The sequence below is a fragment of the Ambystoma mexicanum genome, chromosome 6p (assembly GCF_040938575.1).
Source record: "Ambystoma mexicanum isolate Mex_15411 chromosome 6p, UKY_AmexF1_1, whole genome shotgun sequence".
Classification (NCBI taxonomy): Eukaryota; Metazoa; Chordata; class Amphibia; order Caudata; family Ambystomatidae; genus Ambystoma; species Ambystoma mexicanum.
The window spans coordinates 68,091,464-68,110,064 of NC_090935.1; the positions used below are offsets into that span (position 1 = coordinate 68,091,464).

Sequence of the window (18,601 nt, forward strand, 5' to 3'; positions counted from 1 at the left end):
TTAACAATGGCATCACATCACCTTTCGACCCCCGGGTGTTATAAGATACAAACTAACAATTTCAAACAAGAAGCGCAAGTTGAAGAAAATATTCTTAATTGGCACAGGAAAGGCTTAATTACAGATGACGAGTGCACTTTCTTACTAGTGAAGGAACCAGTGACCCCGACCATGTATTTTCTTCCAAAAATACATAAGACCTATGATACCATACCGGGAGGTTGCCCAGTCATGAGTGGGATTGGGTGGGTTACAGAGAGAATATATCCGATTACCTAGACTCTATCCCCAAGCCAACGGCAAGTTAACTGAAGTCATATTTGTAGGATTCAACAAGCCTCATACATAAACTTCACAATTTTACATGGCACAATACATTCTTTCTAGCCACCTTAGACGTTAAGGCCCTCTACACCTCTATTCACCACAAATGAGCAACTATTACAATTGACTACACCTTCAGGAATGAATCAGCCTCGTACTATAATCAAATTCAGATGCTCAAAGAAATTTTGCAACTAACCCTAGACCTTAACCTATTTTCCTTTGATAACTGTATATACCAGCAAACCAAAGGGGTGGCTATGGGAACAAAATATGCTCCTGTCCTGGCCAACCTCTTTATGGTCATGCTCGAGGACAATGTTGTCTACACAGTTCCTTTTCTTTCATAATAGTATTAAAATGTCAACCCGTTACATCAATGATGTTTTCTGTATTATTGATGGAAGTACAGAGGACTTTCAGGATTTCGTGAATGCATTGAATCAAAACTGTTATGATATCCAATTTGATGGGTAATGTGATGCCCACACGATACATTTTTTGGATTTAACTATACATTCACATGGGAATAAACTACAAACTTGGACATTCAGGTAACAGATGGAAGTTAATTCTACGCACCATGCGAGCAGTTGTCACCATAACCCGACAATTCGTAACATACCATTGGGTGAGTACATCAGAGCCAGGCATAACTGCCAAGAAGATGCCAAATTTGAAGAGGAATGCTCTTTGCTACAACACCGTTTCAAGGACAGAGGTTACTCACGAAAATGTATTAAGTCTGCATATAAGAAGACCAAACTAATGAAACAGCATGACACTTTACAAAACAAACCTGACAAAACCTCAGATAGAGCCATGGGGCCTTGTTTTATAACACAATATTGCACAGATCATCAAATACTTAAAAGCATTGGTATTTACTGAACCTTGATGAGCATATTAACCAATATGTAGGAGACAATCCACGTAGGATCTCCAAAAGAGCAGGAACACTCATGATAATACTCAGCCCATCTTTATTACCAGATGTCAAGAGCGTGAGTCAGACCACTTGGCTCCGTAAGAATGAAAGTGGTTTCAGAAAGTGTGCTATGTGCCCTCAATGTAGATACACACACGAGAAAACTACTGATTTAAGGATGAAAATGGAAAAATTTGGACAATTAAACAAGGAATCGATTGCAGAACTGAATTTGTTATTTATGGTATTATATGTGTTTGTAAAAAGGTATATATTGGCAGCACCAAAAGAGATTTAAGGTTACGAATACGTGAACATCTGGCCAAGATCGGCAGTCAAGATCCGTCTCTGCCATTAGCTGAGCATTGGCAAATCTTTCAACAAATGCATAACACATCTGAGATGAGATTTATAGGTCTCCAACATGTCACTCTTAACAAAAGAGGAGGTGACAGGTTAAAATGATTGAGACAGGCTGAAGCACGTGCTATATGTTTTTTTAATACAACCATAACATGTGTTGATAGTGATAAAGAGATGGTTTCATTCCTGTAGGGTCAGTCTACCACAACCGGCTTATCAAAATGTATTTTCTCCTAAATGATGATAAGTTGGGCTCATGTGCAGCTCGACTGAATTTAATTTCTATTTTTTCTAAGGTTTTTGGGCACTGATTAACTATAACTTTCATCAAATACTTTACATGTCAGAATAGAACTGATTGTTTTCGCATATTAATGCATCGTTTTAAAACCATTGAGGGTCGTGACTCTTTTGCATAAAATTAGTAAACACAATACAACAGAAGTCATTAATCACTTTAGCAATGACTATGCACATGCGGTCGTACAGAGCACTAGAGAATTAATTAATTTAACTCTCGTAATAGCGGCAGAATATGACTAATTAGGTACACCTAAACGCAATTGTTGATCCATATACTAGTAACATCGCAATTCTTCAGTCTCTATTATTAGAGAATTAAACATTTAAGTTCATACAGAGCATTGGGCGAACCGACTACGGTTACTGCATCTAATAGGTTTGAATGGAATCGGCATCATGCAGCAATGGCGGCCGTTTTAGTTAGTATTGATTGCTCGGAGAGGTATGTGCACCATGACAACGCGTGACCACATTGCCCTGGAGACCAAACACTAGCAGAGTTTCTAAAATGGCGTTGGATGCCGGAAACTCGTGTGCAGCCGGTGCGTGTGATTCAAAGCAGAAGGGTAAGTTTTCTTATCCTGTCAGCATTTCTATGCAGGTTTTTCTTTCACAATAATCAGATATGACAGCAACAGTTAAGTGTAACGTTGAAGCTGACAGTATAGATGGCGATCCACAGAATAAAAATCTTTTTTTGGGACCGAGATAATAACACAGATTACATTTATGGAGTGTATTTTACAACAATAGCAGTATGAATGAAATAGTGCAATACAACTCTGAATTTCAATACATGCAAAAATATGGCGATCCGCGGTATTTGTTATGATCGAAATGGTAACACATAACAAACCTAATGAGTTTAGTTTACAGTATTAATTGCATGATTATCAGGTGTTCAAAGGCTCTTTACTCCCTACACAATATCAGATGACATTTCCATTTTGGATGTTTTGCTAGTTAAGTTTTAATTCTGTAACCAGGAAGTGGTCAACAACATAGATATTTTATGGATTGGGATCAGCATATCAGTTGTAAATCATGTGCACACACTAATATAGGAACTTGCTAAACGTTCTATTACAGTTTATTGAATTTGGGGATTTGTCCCAGCAATTACTCACGTGACAACAGTCGTATGGATTTTTCATGTTATTTGCGGGTAAGCAAACTTACAAGTTCTTGCTCGGTATATAATACTGTGCATAGAGTTGAGAATCATACATGTTAACAATTGAACTAATGGCTTTTTGTGTTTTCTCTCCTGTGTTTGTTACATTTCCTTATTATTGGATGTTTTCTCAACCCCTCTCAATCCTCCCCTTTGCCTAATTTTTCTATCTTCTATTTTATTGGTTTCTATTACTGCCATACCATGGGGTATGATGGTACCATGGCTCTGCAATGGATTATCACACTTATGAATTTGCTTTTCTTTTCTCCTATTTGCATTATAGACTATTGTGTTCATTTATGTTATTTTATTTTTTTAAAAAATGTTATTTTGTTCATATATGTTAGCCCTGATTTGATAAAGGCTCAGGCGAGCCAAAACACGTGTAATCACCATGAAGAGGGCATTTGTTTGATTGAACATTAAATCAACCTTATATTTACTTAATGGCGCGGAGTCGTGGAGTTATCATTCTCTACTAGTTTGCTAATGATAGGTTATAATGATAGGTTATCACATAGTATTTTAGGGTCTAAAATAGGTTCGTCTATTTGGCTTTTGAGATCAACAAGGGCAGTTTCTGTTCCATGCTGCGGTCTGAAGCCGGATTCGCGGGTTCCGAGTAGTTTGTTGCATTCTAGATAGTCTTGAGTTTGCAGGTAAGCAATTCTGTCCAAGATTTTCAGTAAGAAGGGAACTGTCGTGATCGGTCTATAGTTGGTGTGTATAGTCGGGTCTAAGGTCTGTTTCTTCAGTAATGGGAGAACCCAGGACTGTTTCAGATTACTTGGGACGGAGTTATTAGAGAAGGAGGAGTTTATGAATTTTGTGATAAATGGGGCTATATCTCTGGCTGTGTCTTTTATAATCTGAGCCGGGCAGCTGTCACCTTTGCAATTAGAGGGTTTAAGAAGCCTAAATCTATGTGTAGGTGTGCAGTCAAAATGTTGAATCAATAATTTTGAATGCATTAAATTCGAGAAAAAAAAATGTTGAAAAAAAAATGTCGAAAAAAATGTCGAATATTTTTTTTTTTTTTATATGTTTTTTTGGTGTTTAGATAGTAAAATAAGGGTTATTTTGGGATTTAGACAGTAAAATAAGGGTTATTTAAAAAAAACAGGTGGTTTGGGGGGAACATTTTTTTTCAACATAATTGATTCGACAATAATGCATTCGAAATTATTGATTTCGAAAATATGACAAGCCCGATGTGTACAGTCGAGGGTGGTTTTGGCATATTAGTTGTAAGATGTTTCCTTTTATCAGCTATTTTGGTTTGGAGCCCGTTAATTTTGTTGGATAGGGCGTTTTGTATGCTAGTGCACCAGGGTTTATCCTTGATGCATGTATCTGCCGGTGGGTTAGGGTTCTCTAATTCTCTTAGGATGTTAAATAGTTCTTTAGTACTGGAGCCTGCTTGACTTATTCTGTTGTTGACGGTTTCTTTATTAGTCAGGATTATCTTCCTTTTGTATGTGGCAGTGATAGTGGCAAGGTTGGTTTTATTTTCGGGGTTGGGGGTAGATTTCCAGAGTGTTTCCAATTTTATCTTTTCTGTACGAAGTATTTTTAGTTCTGGAGTAAACCAAGAGTTCAAATGGGCTATGAGTTTACTTTTGCGCAATTTAAGTGGGGCAATAGCGTCAATGGCTTTGGTCATGGTCTTGTTGTAAATGGCGATCGAGTTAGGATCATTGGTATCCGGTAGGGCATTGAGTATGGGGACTACCAGAGGTACTACGGTCTCCGCTGTGATATTTTGTTTGGTGCAATAGTACGCTTTATCTTTTCAAGGTTATTAACGTTCATTTCTAGGGTGATGAGGTGATGGTCTGACCACACTAGAGGTGTAGAGTCTATTAACGTGATGTTACAATTGAGATTCACTACCCAATCACGTATCCTGCCTTTTTCATGGGTGGGTTTGGTGCTAATTTGTGTATGGCCTTGTTCTGTTAAAGCGGTAGCTAGAGAGATGGCGTGTAAGTCGCTAGTGTCATTATAACCAAGGTGGAAGTCACCTAGAATGATGTTTTGTGCCATAGGTTTGGTGGTATCAGCTTCTAGGGATGTGATGTCTTCTTCGAATGACCCCAGGGGTCCTGGAGGCCTGTAGATAATGTGGATGGTGATAGTATTGTTGGGCGAGGTTAGGAACTTGACTGAGAAAAGTTCACACGATATCAGTGAGGAGGGTGGGCGGCTAGTCTTATATTGAGGGCAGATTTTAATATGATGGCTAATCTACCTCCTCGAGCATTGGGCCTGTCCGCTCTAAGGATGAGTAGTTGTCCGGGACAGCTAGTGCAATGGAAGGGCCTGCTGTGTCGTGCAACCAGGTTTCTGTCACTGCAAGGAAAGCAAGATTATTATTCAAGATGATGTCTGCAATGCCTGTTGCGTTAACAACAAGGGATCTGGCATTCAGTAAAGCTCCTTTAGTATGTTGCGTCTGTGTACCCTTCAGGGATGGGCTATGTCTAGTATTGACTACATTATTGGTACTGATGTTGTGAGTTTAGTTTTTTCGCCTAGGTTTGTTGTTGGTAAATTCAGTGGAGGCTGTGCGAGTGGTCTTATGTCTGTATTTAGCTAGTGAGTGACTACTGGATGGCAGTCTGCTGCCTAATCTATCGTTTCGCTTAGTTATGTCGGGCAGGGTGGTGGGTGTAGCTGATGGCAGAGTGGTCGTCTTGTCGACAATGGGAGATAAGGAAGTGCCATTCAATGTAGGTGTATCCTGTTTAGTGCTAAGTGTGGAGACAGGAAATAATGGTGCAGTATGTATGGGGAATGGGGTAGTGAGGGGAGGAATGGGGTAGGGCAGGGGATGAGGTTGTGGCACTGACATCCCAATCTGCCTAAACCTTCATCAATTTTGATGAAGTGTCCTTTTGTGCATGGGATGAAATGGGGCATTATGCAGAAGGGGAACATAATTAAATTTAGCAGTACCTGCATAATGTGGACACGGTTGGCTGCCTTAGGATTGATTCCTGTTATAAGATTGCTATCATGTGGTGATGAGCTTCATTCAAATTGATCACAATTATGGGATAGGCTATTTCAACGGAATAATTACAGCACAAGATTCAGTCAGTAATTTCAGGGTAGGCAGGGACAGCTGAATGACAGATTACACAAGCTTCAATTCAAGTAGCATGCTAGGCTGAGTTAGTAGTCTAATCAGATGGCCGCTGATTCAAGGGTTTATGTACATACATAGTTTGGCGTGGTAAAATGTTTGTGCACAATCACAGTATAGACTAGATAGCGTTAGGGGCCAGATACTAAATAGGTAGGCTAGTATGCCATACTACGGTATAGGGAACTGCACTGAACTCTTAGACTGGGTGGGTCAGTGACACCATTGTGTTGATCCTCAATAAAGCTGCATGGGTTGGCAGGATTTTTAGTATCCATAGGGAACTGCACTGAGCTCAACTCTTAGCTCGCCCCTTGTCTCAATGCCGAAATGGTTGTATTTGACCAAACTGCGTGGGTCAGTGAAAGCAGGTTTCGCTCCTCGATAAAGCGGTGCTGGCTTTGCCACAATTAAAATAACAGACTTGGAAAACCTTGTAAATTGAGAGAATTTACTGGAGATGACTACTGACTGGGTGGAGTTTGAACCACTGTATCAATTTCCTGATTGCCTTTACATGATTTGCCTTAAAGTGGCTTCAACAGGTTGAATTAATGTGTGGTCCCCTTTGGGTTTCTTTTGGCCTTTGAACCCAATTGTTAATGTTAATGTTCAAGATATTTGTACCGCTCACCGTCACCACCGGAAGTTGTCCCAAGGTGCTCTGGCGGAACCGAAAGAGGAGGGGTAGGGGGGTGAGTAGGAGAGTGAGAGCTATGATCTTCTGTTGGCAGCTCAAGTTTTTCACCTTTGCTGAGTTTGATTGCGGTTATCGGATCGGTGAGAGTTCCCATGTGCTGGTAATTTGGGTTACATGTTGTTTGTCTAGTGTTGTGAAGTATGCGCAGATTGCTTTGTGGAGAAGTGGTTGTATGGCTTTCTGTGGGAGAATTGCATGAGGAAAGTTGAGGTTTTCTAGTTGGGATTAGTGGGGTTTATTTTATTATTTTGTTGGTCTTTCCTTACCTCTTAGTCTTCGCATTTCTTTGTTCGACATCTATGGATATCCTGCGAGTTTAGTATTGTAGTTTGTCTATTTGGCAGGTACAACTGATTCATTCTAGGGATTCTATTTTATATAGATTGCCCTCATGTATTTATGGTATGATTATCTGAAGCATTTTAGCATTATCATGTCAGTTTGTATTATGTTGGGATGCAAGCAACGTCCCGTGCAGGGAAACCAGTTCAGGCTATGTCAGTAGGAATTTCATGTTAGCATTTTACTGTTGGTTGCGGTCATTCGAGCATGTTAGCTCTGTAGTTAGCTTTGACACACATTAGAAGAATCATAAAGCCTTACAGAAAGAGTAACAATGTCATGATGTTGCGGATGCTGAGATTTTAATTAGGGCAATGTATAGCAAATAGGTGTATGTGTTTAGTAGCATGGGCTGATGGGCTCTGGAGGGTGTGCGAGCAGGTATATATGACATGAGGGGAGTAGCTCAGGGGTAACGCGTTTGTCTTGGAAGCAAGACAATGCAGCGCAACACAGGTTTGAATCCCGATCCTGCGCTTAGAAAGCACTCACTGGTATTAATCGTGTTATAAAAGAAAAATTATAATCATTATAATTCCACTTGTAGAGATAGGGGTTTGTTGTGTATGGTACTGTCTGCGGTAATGAAACATAAATGATTACAAAGAGATGAGAAGGGGGAGGCTTCTAAATGTGGGAAAAGTAAAGGGCCACCTTTGTTTGAAATATTCAAACACCCTTTGAGCACTGATCTTTTAAATGAACTCCCTAAGTTAGTATTGAAGGGTTCTCAGATGGCTATACCATCATCAGATAAGGCCCCAGGGAAAACAGTATCACAAACAATACTGAAGGAGGTGGCCAGACCTCTATTAAGTGGTACCAGTGTTGCCCAAGATCAAACGCAAGTTATGTTTCAGGTGGGGCTAGTCTAATGGCTAGTAGTGCCACTATGGGGATGGAGCACAGGGCAGAAGCCTTTGGCCAACAGAGTAAAAATGCATCTATAGTTGAGGATAAAACCAGATTTAAACACAACACACAATGCCAAACACCGCTAACGATTAAAAGGTCTGAGAATAAGTCAACTCAGGTCTATCCTTCTTTGGAAGATGAAAGGACTATACATAATAGTGACAGTGATGGGGGAAAATGGGAAGTTCAACCATCAAACTTAAAAGATTTGGAAAACAAACATTTATTAATAGAATATATGTGTGATAGAGGGGGATGCGGGACCCTAATTAGATCAGGAGTCTTAGCCCTCTTCAAAGAAGTACCATCAATGCGTCTAATCGCGTCTAAGGACATTGAGTATCTGAAGTTTGCGAATCAGCCAAAGCTAGATTGCATTAAACTTCAAATACTGTCCAGAATAGTGTAAGAGCTATTGTCAAAAGAATCTTTCAACCTTAGAAAACTGGGCCATAACCTGGTGCCCCTTAAAAAAATGGACAATAGCTTATGGTATTGTGTGAATAAGGATGAAAGGGTGGAGAATGGTAAGGCGGGGGGGGAACTGACCTGTCAGAAGGAAGAAGAGTTGGGGGTGATCAGAAACAGATGGATGTAAGGGTAATGACCCAAAAGGTCGCCCTCACAATTACGACGGCTGAAAATTCAGACTTTTAATTTTTAGACCCCCCCTTACACCATATATATATATGTGGGGGGTATGTAATATAATGGTAATATGGGAGGGTGTGGGGAGTCTTCTCCCGCATATGTATGTGGTGTAAGAGGGGTTTAAGCAAAAGTTAACAAAAAAATAAAGTCAGCATTTTCAGCCGACATAGTAAAAGTGATCACAATAATCACATAGATCTGATGCAAGTGAATGGAGATGGCTGGCTATGTCTCTGCGAGACGCCATTACACAATTAACACATTTAAAACAACAGCCCTAGCATTGAATATAATGATAAGTTCATTTGTCGGAACTCCAGAGGGTTGGTTACGCTGTTGGTAGATGAGCGCTTATGGTTATATTTAAGAATGTTTACATTTATTCTGTTATAAGACGTTTCATTAACTGCGACACCAGTATTAGATGGATACCGGATATTCTTTTAATAAGCCACAAAGGGGAAAAATGGCTGCCCTTCTGGCCAGTTAATTATAGTAATTCGGAATGACTCAGTATGCAAGATTATCAAGCAGATAGGTAAAGTTAAGGGCTTTCTAGAAGTGACCTTAAAAAAGCAGAGAATAATACACAGAAGGTATTAATGCTGGTAAATATATATTGGGTAGCGGTAAAAAGGGATATCCTAGAAATGTTGGTGCCCTAGACATCATTTTAGAGGATTGGTTGACTGAGCACCCAGGGGCCCAAGAAATGTTGGCTGGGGATTTTAATGTTGATTGTGGGGAACAGCCATCACTAATGGAAATTGAAAAAAATATGGGCAATAATGGAAGAAGGATGTTGATACAAGAATCCCAATGGAAGCAATGTATGGAAAACTGGTGACTCTGCATGATAAATGAATTGCTTGGTAGCAACTGGCATGATCACCCAGCATGGCAAAGAGGCCACTCCTTGCAGTACTAGATGATATTTTTGAAATTATATGAAATAACCTTAGCAATCATTATGTGCCAACTGTAAGCTTTGCTAGGAAATATTGGTCCCACATCCATAAATACCTTAGTGCTTTGGAGGTGAATGAGGGCAAAACATGTTTTAATGGGAACAATAAGAATCTAGGCATATATAATTTTGCTATTATGAGAAGGTTGGCGATTATCTTTATGAGGATAAATTATCAGATTTTTCAGCTTGTACTATTAATGGTTCAATTCAATTGGCAATAGACTCCATAGACAAGGGAGGTAGTCTCCAGTATTGGGGGGGGGGGGCTTGTACACATAGGTTTGACAGGTATGTTCAGGACCTTAAGAGGCTAACTGTAAGGCTATTTGTGAGATAAAAAGGGTACATATACAAAAGTTAAATGTTAGATCTGGTTTTGCGGATTCAAATGGTAAAACAGAAATTGAAAAATGCCATCATTTGGTATTGTCATAAACTATATCAGGCAGATGGGGACTCTATGTTAATTTTACTGCAGGGCAGGAAGGAACCTAATTTCAGGTTGGTGATAAATGCAGTTGAAGGAAGTGAAATAGTAATGCAAGCTAACCCCATATTGAAAAAAACCTGGATTCAGCACTTAGTCCAAGTTTATGGGAAGAGCCAAGTTGGAGAAGACCAAACCCAAGAGCCATCATTGAAAGCCTGGTCTCTAGACTTCTCGGTTAATGACATTGAAAGACTGATTAGGAGGGCCAGCCCCTCTCGGGCTGGGAGTCCTAACCAACTTTCAAATAAAACACTTAGGCAAGTCCTGGAAATGTGGGCTAGCATCTTGTTTAGAAACATCATAGACACAATGAGCACTCCCATATCATAGAAATCAGCAATTTTGATACCCATATATAAAAAAGGGGATAAACTGTCCCCATCAAACTATCGACCTGTGACATTAATATATGTTGAGTCTAAGATACTTTCTGCCTTCATTTTGAAAAAGATTGAGAAATGGGCTCTAGATAGTGGTATACTGAGTAAATTCCAAATTGGATTTAGAGGAAATATGGGAACATGAGGTTATTTAATGACACTAATTCAGATATTGGCATGACAAGATACATCTCAACCTTCGGCCTTGTTAAGTATTTTGGTAAATATGCATGAAGATACATCAAACCAAGTGCGATCAAATAATGAGGGCATTATGACTAAACCTATTATAACAAAGAATGGCCTTCGACAGGGGTGTGTATTGGCCCCCTGTCTATTTAACTTATATATGGCAGATATTGGTAAGTATCTCCTGGAGCCTGCATTTAGTATGGGTAGCCTACACAGACGACTCTGTTCAACCATAAACCTATATGTCTCAAGAGTCTAATTAAAGCATTTTTTCAGCATTTATTGTGATCCATGGACTGTGAATTAATCATGCCAAGCTGGTGGTAATGAAGGTTTGTGAAAAGAATAAGAGGAATTATTTTAATGTTATTAATAATGGAAATGTTTTAGCTGCATTTAGGATACCCGATAACTGCTCATCTGTAGAAATTATTGATTAGAAATGATTTTAAAAGGAAAGCAACAATTTTAGCTTCACAAATGGTAAAAATAGACACAACATTTGGCAAATTCTCTATGTGCCTCATTTTAAAACTCTATATTGGAAAGGTGATCCCAAAATGTATCTATGGTTTAGAGTTTTATCAATCTGGTTTCTGGAGGAACTAGAGTATTATGAAGCTACAATTTGTCAAAAAGTCTGTTATTTCTAATCTAAGAGTGTATCTACAATGGGAATTCGGTATGAACCGGGCATACAATCAATGTCCAGTAGAGTTTGGTGGAGGCAATTCGCTTTATATTATACATTTTTAAACGCACCAACATATTCTCTCTATTGCGAGTATGGGCTCCTAGGGACAAACTGTGAGTTCATAGATTGCTGTAAAATGCTTCTTTTAAAGATAGGTGCTACAGTAGAATTGTAAGTGTCTAATCTGCTTAAGGTTAAGGAATAGGTTAAAAGGATGGATTGGATTCTTACCATGGAGACTTTAGCCACATCATTGTTTCATAAACATTGGGTTTTCATACCCAAAAAAGCAGGAATTTTAGAGAGCCACCTGCAAAGAGTCCCAGTCAAATCGTACAGAAACAATGATTTATGTTTTAGATTTAATGTTTTATTAACTAAGGAGGTTCTGTTTATTAGATAACACATTTGCTCAGAGCTTTGGTTCTGTAGATTCTGTAATATCAACTAAAAAAAGAACATTTTCATCACTTGTTATTATTCTGTCCTGCTCTTTTCCCTTGGCGGATAATGTGTTTTAAAAACATGTGTCTATGGTCTAACATGGGTAGGCTTGGATAACCTATGAAAGAACATGCGAGGTGGAAAATAGGTGACTATGAAAATAGCTGGGGTTAGGTTTTCGTACTTATGTGATTTCTATAAACAAGTAGTCTAAGCTTTTATGAAATTCGGTTGTTATTCTTTTATAATGAATGTTAAGTGAAATGAAAATTAATTCCGTTTTCTTTTTTTTGTAAAGGTTTTATTTTTAAACCATTTACAAATAAAATAAATGTGCACTAGTGCTCCAAATATATCCATGGAGGAGTTGGTGAAAGTAGGGGCCCGAGGTCCTATGTGTCCATTTCTTATTTTATTTGGGAGTATTTTTTGCTCCCTATTTTTAGGTTTTGTCAGTATTTGGCTATTTCTAAGGAGTAAAAGTGGCCGATACGACACTTATCTGTAGGGCTGGTAGTAGCTGTGAACCCTTATTGATATATTCTTTTGAAGAAATAGTGGGTTGTATAGTGGGTCAAATATTGGCTGTGATTTCTAAACAGTCTTCAAACATAGGTCCTGGCCCTTATGGTAATCGGGCCAATATTTTGAAAAGTTTAGAATATCTGATTGGCAAAGGGACGTTTCAAGAGTTCTGGAGCTTACCTATGCCATTACCAATCTATGAGAAAAGTAGTAGCGATTGTTCAGGTTGTTACCGACCCATTTCTCTATTACACTCCTATTTATGGATCTTTGAAAGGGACTTACAACCAGAAATATAAGCCAGGGTTTCGGGTTCATAGAAGGTTTAGGAAATAATGACCATGCACTAAACTACAAGACCAATGTTTCATTATATCTCCTATGTGAAAAATGAAAGTATCTATCTGGCCTTTAAGAACATAGGTACGCTCTTCAATTAAGTTGATAATTCATGGCTGTTTCGGCCATCTGAAGTGCCCCACAAGATAACTAAATGTATTCATCTCCTTAGTTCAGGAAATGAAGGCATGTGTATGATCTAGCAGTGGAGTGAATGTACTCCATAGCAATCTGTTATCAGTGGAGTAAACCAGGGGTGCCTATTAGCACACCTGCTCTTCTCTTTATATGTAGACAAGTATATGTAAACACATTTAGTGGCAGGGTTGACATACCCGTTTAGCACAGGTATTGATGAGTGCTATTGTATTGTATGATGGCACATAGCTATTGTGCAAACCCCAAAATAATAATCAATTCCTGTACTAGCTTCATGGAAAATGTAGAACTAAACGTAAAATGTATATACATCTGCAGTAATGTGCTGCCAGTTAGGATAAAAGTGAAGTTACCAATGCTTGATGACAAGGCAATCCAGGTCACTTCCACTTTTGATGTTGTTAGGGAGAATTCTGTTTAGGCTGAATTTCCTAACCTAGTGAGTCCCCCAGCAGCTTTGCTGGATTTCTGGAGTTTGTTTTTTTCATCCTGCCAAGAGTGAGACTCTTTTCCTCCCTCTCTTGGACATGAATGTGGTTGATTTCTTTGAATGTCAATGTGTTCTATGGGCTATGGGGCCTTTTACTCCATAGGGCCTCATGTGTTTTGCTATGTGTGTTACACCGCACCCTCGGTGCCGTAACACTGGGGTGTCCTAGAGGATCCCCACCATAGACTCCATACCCTGGGACTGACTACTGTCTCCCAGGGCATGTAAAGTCACCATTGGCTTTACTAGACCTAAATTTACTAACAGAACTAGTACAAACCATCCTATTGTGGATGTATTGTGGTAGGGGTAATTCGATTACCCCTGGGTCTGTTGTTCGAGGGGGGCACTGTCCCGTCCCCCCTGGTCGTGTTTTGGCTGGTGGCAGTGGATACTACTTTTTATATTCGACCGCAAATATATTCCTATGGGATTTTCCCATTGTTCGAGGCTAATACTTTTTCTATGTAGCGTCGGTCATACCGCCGGTTTATTAAATTAAAATGAATTCACCGGTTGGTATTTTCTGCCAGAATTCAGTTTTTAAAATGGCGTATGTGTTCGCCTCTGTAACTCCAAACCAAAGTTTGAGACCTTTGTTCCACTTTTGGCGGGTTTCTGCACAGAAGCCCTCCAGAGTGGTGCCATTCTGTCTGGGTACCACAGGGGGTGTGGGAGGGGGTGCAGGCACCCTGGACTGAGTTGCCTTGCCAACTCAAGTCACACTATGGTGTGATTGGCCCAAGTGGTGAGCCGCCCCGCTCACCACTTAGCATGTTTGATTGACAGCTAGGCTGAATGAATGGGGGTTTTCTGCATAAAAGCAGGGCTTTTGGGACTGGAACTTCAGAAGTCGCCACAGGACCTAAGAATCCGACGAGGGTAAAGCTGAGCCAACCTGCAACGACGACACTTCCGGTGGAGCCCTGCTGAACCGACTCACCATTTCCCAACGACAGAGGAGATCTCCCTGCTGGAGAGTCTTCTTCCCCTGACTGGTGGGAACAACCAGTCCCTTGCTTTTTCTTCGCTTCCAGGACGTCTAGTGGTCGAATTGCCCATGCTGAGCACCCCGGTAACCGGATAGCCACTAACCACTGTACCGCGACCAAAAGGTGGTGCCTTGTGACTGAGCACTCCGCGGCTGGTCTCTTCCGTGGTGGTGCAACGATCTTCAACCTTCCTCTACGACGAGATCATCTCTTCTTCTGGAAAAGTCCCGACTTGCATCCACCACCAGGAACAGCTGCCCCCGCCGGAGCTGTCTCTTCACTTTCAAGGTACTGTGTCCGCCTAGCTTCCCTTGTGACGGTTAGCGGGAGGTGTCTTAAATCCTTACCTTTCCACTGGGTCACCTCCAGACCTTCTTAAATTTTGTTCTAAAACTGGTCCAACCTTTCTGTGACATTTTGCTACAAAGACTTGAAGTGCATTTCCACTGTGGTACTTTTGGGACAAACTGCCTTGCCTCTCTCCGAGTGGGCCTGGTCTCTGAACCTTGTGATTTAAAGTAGACCCTGTCTTGCTTGCCTTGCATTTGTTTCGAAAAAGTGTTGGTACTAAGATGGTTTCAAACCCTGCCTTTTTCTCTCCCTTTCTAACGAATACTAGAGTGCCAACTATGTTAAAGCATTCACCTCTGTCTGCAAATAAGTGGTGCCGTTGAACCTAGACTTGTCGAAATATTGTTATGGGATTGATATATACTTATAGTAACTGTGATTGAAGTTGTTTGCCATATTAGTGCCAGTGTGTTTTTCATAGATGTGTTTTTAAATAAATAATTATATATCTTAACACCCAAGCTCTGATCAGTGTCTGCTTGTCCTACTGTGTAAATTGCCCTATCTTGTATACTCCAAATACTGCCTAACTCGTCTTGAGAGAAGTCTGACGGCTCAGCCACAGCTACCAGGTAAATCTGGGTGGTGCAGACTGCTACCAATTGGGTTTACCACTAACTCCTGTAGACTTAAACTTTTTGCATTGGTCCCAGAGGGAACTGCACAGGTTTCTGCCTAACACTGGTGTACAGCGGTGGGATTTGTATCGAGTATACAGTTTAGAGTGCTTTTCAACACTTTAGGATAACTAACAACAAAGCTTAGCACTAAAAAGCAACTTTCAAAAACATGTCTACTATGGAAGTTTACAGTCAAGAGTCCTTGTCAGGTAAAAATACTGAGAGTTTGAGAGCTCTCTGTAGACAGAGGCAAGAAAGTAGAACTGATAGCGAGATTGCTGGAAAACCAAAGTCTGGGTGCTGGTTCAGAGGAACCAACTTCTCTAGCAAATGTAGATAACAGTAATGGTGTTGATCTAAATCAAAGTTCTGATGATAGTGATGAAGAGGCTGAAGAGGAAGGAGAGGCTAATGAAACTGTCTCCCCTGCCCCTCTGTCTGCCTTACCAGCTGTACCTACTGGGCCTATAGTAGGTCCCACACTAAGTCCTCAAGTCCTTGAACTAGAAAAAATGAAAATAGACTTGGAATTCAGAAGGATTACTGCTCAAACTGAACAGAAACACCAGGAAATGCAACACATTCTTAGGCTCAGAGAAATGGAGCTCAAGCACGAGTTAGAAATGAAAAAGTTGTCTGTTGAAACTGCTTCTGTCTCTGGCTCCTCTAGAAGTTCCAGTCCCAAAAGACCCCGGATGCCTAAGGAATTAATTGGTATGTATGAACCAAAGTTGGATGGGTTGGATTCGCTGAGTTTGTTTGAGTACAATCATGGGCTCCAGAACATCACATGAGCTACTTACCTGGTTGTTCTCTAGGCTCCCCCCTGTTGCAACTGAGGTGGTAATGGAGTTGGGGGAGGAGGATAGGAAAGAGTATGAAAGTGTGAAACTAGCTTTGATAGCTAGATTTGGGAAGACCCCTTCCCGGTATCTTAAGACTGCTACCAATTGGGTTTACTGCTAACTCCTGTAGTCTTAAACTTTTTGCAGTGGTCCCAGAGGGAACTGCACAGGTTTCTGCCTAACAGATGTTGTTCTCAATGAGATTAAGTGGTGCTGCACAGATAGCAAAGCACACCTTGAGAATGGTTGAATTTCCTGCTTTGGTGAGATATAAAGCACAAGGAATGCTTATTATGCTGTGTGTGCTCTGGCAAAATTGAACACTATGGCTAGTCATAGTGCAGGGATGTGGGAGTGTCCTGAAACTAGGCATGGCCTAAAATTCCATCACTACAAAAACAGAAAGATGCCTGTTTTCAAATGATCCAGGGCCTGTCAACATAAGCTCCACACTTTTCGGTTCATAGAGAAATTGGAATGCCGTTTATGGAGACAAATTAACACTTGTTCCGGTACTATTGTGGCATAGAAAAACTAGTTTAAAGCAGAACATTTTAGTTTTAGTGTCTCAAAGGCAGGCAAGAGAGATGATGAAACATTCTCATTAAGTACATAAGGCTTTGGTGACCGGAAGCATGTCGGACTACCGTCTATATAATAAATATAAGAATGAGAGAATTGTAATCAGCACAGCAGTATTTGATTCCATATCTTTACAATCTGTCACTGATGGTTGGAGTAATGCAGAACTGGGATATGTGTTGTCCAGTGTATAGTGACCTAAATGAGAATCATCTGAATGTTATCCTTGTATATCCAGCATTTCATTTAATATAGTCCGATTCTACCGATATTCAATCAACCTGCAATATTCAATTGACTGCTGCCTTGTGTTACTTCTTGAGGGCAAGTTCACCATTGATGGTGTGAGTTTGACTCATGTATATGAATTTAGTAATGAAAATAAAATAAAGCAAATATAATTAGTAGACTTTGATGGTTATAACTATTGTGTAGCAGTGGGCACTTAATATTATTTAATTATATGATCATATGTATTGTTACCTTTCATAATTTTATTGAATTTTTACACTTGACTACCCATATCCGATGTTGTGATAGTGTTATAGAATTACTCTGAAATAAAGGATGAATCAAAACTAAAGAAATGTATTTCTGGAATGAAACCTTGTCCTTGAACATCACTTTAGGTATTTTTAATAGTCTAAAGTTTCTAACAATTCCAAAACTGTATTATATGCTTGTATTTATGATACTTTATGACTACTTTTAATTATATTCTTTAAATATCTTTTATTGCAATTTTAAGGTGCAAAACATAACAAGAGCCAAGCCCTCAACATGGGAGGCGTCCACAATGTGTATTCAAAAGCAAAGGTTAATACACCCACCCATTCATGAGCTTTCCCGAGTGTCCTCTTTCACATGGGCGGAGCTGGAAAAAAACCAATATAAGACCAGGCGGCTGGACTATTCCAAACATAGTTGTGAGCTTCGAAGTGCAAAATTGTCATCTCTTATTCCCTTGTCTTTTTTCTTACTTTTTCCAAATGCCATTCTCCCTTTCCTGCGATCTTGGGAATTTAAAATATGAATGTGATATTGGGGAGGGGCGACTAGCTGAGTAATGTCCAGAACACTGGGATGAACTGGGATTGGCAGATACCTTTTTTGTCACTTAGTTGTGAGGGTAACAACTGCATGCACAGTTCAGAGCACTGGGGAGATCCTCTGCCTGGTATACGGCTCCTTAGGGCTCGTCAGGGGTTAAACTGCTGCATCCCTGTACAAAGATCAATGCCTCTAGTTTGAATTCAACTATCCTGTGTACATGGGGAATACTGCCCACAATCAACATGGCTGCGAAGGTCGTTCCATCTCGGTGGCGCCTAAAAACACTTTTGTACAGGCGGGTTATGAATGTCATATCATATCATATGAAATCAGAAATGCCATATCATATCAATGGAACTGTGGGGCCCTTCAGGACCTGCCCCCCAACTCAGTCATACAGAGCGAGACCGTCCCTGTCATCCACTCCTCACCCCCATGCCATCGCCTTGATAAGCGGTACAGGGGACTCCTCTCGACCAGCGGTGCAAGTGACTCTTTCTCTGGAGCCCGGTACGGAACATCGAACAGGTGCAGAGGCACCAGACACACCATCTAAATGAGGAAGCCTCTGTCACCGACCTCCACAAATCTACAAATGCCCCAGAATGGGGCCGTCCAGCAGAA

General features: G+C 40.3%; 1 protein-coding gene across 6 annotated transcripts in view; it reads right to left on the reverse strand.

Annotated features, from left to right (window-relative positions):
• Positions 1-18,601, reverse strand: part of LOC138511221 (long-chain-fatty-acid--CoA ligase ACSBG2-like) — a 379,274-nt gene that overhangs the window by 21,826 nt on the left and 338,847 nt on the right. The gene's annotated exons all lie outside the window — the stretch shown is intronic.